The sequence below is a fragment of the Octopus bimaculoides genome, chromosome 7 (assembly GCF_001194135.2).
Source record: "Octopus bimaculoides isolate UCB-OBI-ISO-001 chromosome 7, ASM119413v2, whole genome shotgun sequence".
NCBI classification, from domain to species: domain Eukaryota; kingdom Metazoa; phylum Mollusca; class Cephalopoda; order Octopoda; family Octopodidae; genus Octopus; species Octopus bimaculoides.
This window is the reverse complement of record NC_068987.1, coordinates 50,409,366-50,412,174: the sequence shown is the minus strand read 5'-3', so window position 1 is coordinate 50,412,174 and position 2,809 is coordinate 50,409,366. Positions and strand designations below refer to the sequence as shown.

Here is a 2,809-nt window from a genome sequence, read left to right as displayed (position 1 = left end):
GGTGGCACATAAGAGACACCATTTCGAGCGTGGCCGTTTTCGTGCGGGTGACACGTAAAAGCACCCACTACACTCTCTGAGTGGTTGGCGTTAGGAAGGGCATCCAGCTGTAGAAACTCTGCCAAATTAGATTGGAGCCTGGTGTTGCCATCCGGTTTCACCAGTCCTCAGTCAAATCGTCCAACCCATGCTAGCATGGAAAGCGGACGTTAAACGATGATGATGATGATGATGATGATGATATATAATGTACTGATCCATGATAGAATATTCAACTAAGAAAGTACTCCATCTGGAATATAGCATCTGAAGAGTATGTTTGAGTACTCTCAACATATGAAACTATTAGTAGCGCTTTAATACATGTACTGTGACCTTTAAATAATAATAATAATAATAATAATATTAAATGTATACACACACACACACATAACATCTACTTTTCCATGCTTGTTTAGATCTGATGGGATTTATTAAGGCAGACTTTCTACAGCCAGATGCATGCATACATACATACATATATGTACACATATACATATATCTATACATATCTAACAAAGGATTCATTCATAAGGTGTTGTTTGGTTTCAGGTCTCTCCATGTAACTATTACAGTGTTGTTTGTTGTTTGACAGGCTAGAGAATTATTACCTTGTTTGGAAACAGGTGAAGTCTAATATCAAGAAGGGCATCCAGATGCAAAATTTTGTAGTCTCAGCCAACTCATGCAAGCATGGAAAAGTGAATGTTAAAAATATGGAGAGGAGATTTTAATTTATGTATATATATATATATATATATATATATATATATATATATACATACACACACACACAAATCAAAAATCCCTTCTTGGTAGATGGCCCTGCTTGATCTGTAGAAAAGGCATAATTAGAAATTCCATGAGACATACCACGTGTAAGCTACGGACACATAAAGAGATGCAGCAATAGCAGAGGAAGGTTAACAGATAAAATAGCTTTTGTGCATGGAAGATGCACAGGTACAATAAACACTGAAAATGTACAGAAAATAGACACCATCAACTGCCAATGGGGTGAACTAGAAGTAGTAGACAGCTTCTGTTATCTAGGTGACCAAGTTAGTAGCAGAGGCAGATGCTCCGAGGTCGTAGCTGAGAGAATAATAATAGGCTGAGCAAAGTTCCGAGAGCTCCTACCTCTGCTGGCAACAAAGAGCCTCTCCCTCAGAGTGAAACACAGACAGGATGATGTCTGTGTGCGAACAGCTATGCTACACAGCAGCGAAACATGGGCTGTGACAGCCAAGGACATGTGTAGGCTTGAAAGAAATGAAGCCAGTATGCTTTGCTGAATATGCAGTGTCAGTGTGCATGTACAACAGAGTGTAAGCATCTTGAGAGAAAAGTTGAGCATAAGACGCATTAGATGTAGTGTGCAAGAGAGACGACTGAGTTGGTGTGGTCATGCGATAGATATGGATGAAAACAGTTGTGTAAAGAAGTGCTGAGACGGAATTTGTGATAAAGGTTGACCCAGGAAGACATGGGTTGTAGTAGTAAAAGCATGATCTTCGAAATGTAGGCCTCACGGAGGCAATGAGTAGTGACCAAGACCTTTAGCGATATGCTGTGCTTGAGAAAACTTGTCAAGCAAAGTGAAATCATTGCCATGGTCATTACTGGTGTCACATGACTGACACCTGTGCTGGTGGCATGTAAAAAGCACTTCTCAAACATTGGGCCTCATGGAGGCAAGGTGGCCAATGCCAGTAGCACATGAAAAGCACCTTTTGAGTGTTGTGCCTCATGGAGGAAATGATGAATCACCTAGACTTTTGGCATTATGCCATGCTTGAAAAGAAGACCCATCAAGACAAGTGACAGTTATGGCAGATACTGATGTGACGCAAATGTCACCCATGCCTGTGGCCATGTAAAAGTACCTGTATATATATATATATATATATATATATATATATATATATACATACATACAAATATATGCTGATGTTTGAAGTCAGAGAGATAGGCCTATAGTTTTTTTGCATCTGCTCTACTTCCCGCTTTAAGGATGGGACATATTATTCCCTCCTTCAGCTTGCTTGGCAGACTGCCATTTTCAAGAAACCTCTGGAAGACAATCTGGAGGAGTTTTGCCAGGGCATGCTTACACGATTTGAAGAGGATTGCTGGGAAATCATCAGGACCAGCAGTTGAGTTTGTGTTGACCACATCTATGGCTAGTAGTATATCTTCTTCTCTAATGTCGATGTATTCCATCGTAACTGCCTCGCTAGTTATAAGTGAGGCGGCAAAGAAGCCCACTGGTTCGTTCACTTGTCTGTGTTCCAACAGGGTGGTAAAGACACTTTTGAACTGGCCATTCAGTACCTCACTGATCCTGGTTGGACTACCTGTGAGGGAGCCATCCTATTCAAAGAGGGGTCCTATCTTGCAGCGTACAGATGCTGTTTCTTTCGCATAATGAAAGAAGGCCTTTGGGTTTGACTTAATGTTTTTTATAACCCAGGCTTCTTTCTCTACTCTTTCGCTCACATAGAATTGTTGCAGGCTGTTTTCAATCTCCATCATTGTTTTTAGGCAGGACCTTTCGCTACTCGAGATTTTGGTTGAGGCAATTTGCAACCTTCTTCCGTCATCTCATGAGGATCTTCCTCTCCCTTGGAATCTTGTTCCTATTTGTTTTGACATTGTGATCTGGTACATATTTCTGGGCATATGGCTTGCACAACAGACATGAAATATTCTAGTTTCATGCCAATGTCTGGTGTGGACAGACATTTCAGCCATGTATATATATATATAT

At 40.6% G+C, this 2,809-nt stretch overlaps 1 protein-coding gene across 3 annotated transcripts in view; it reads right to left on the bottom strand.

The window, feature by feature from the left end:
* Positions 1-2,809, bottom strand: part of LOC106871380 (gastrula zinc finger protein XlCGF57.1) — a 61,177-nt gene that overhangs the window by 39,452 nt on the left and 18,916 nt on the right. The gene's annotated exons all lie outside the window — the stretch shown is intronic.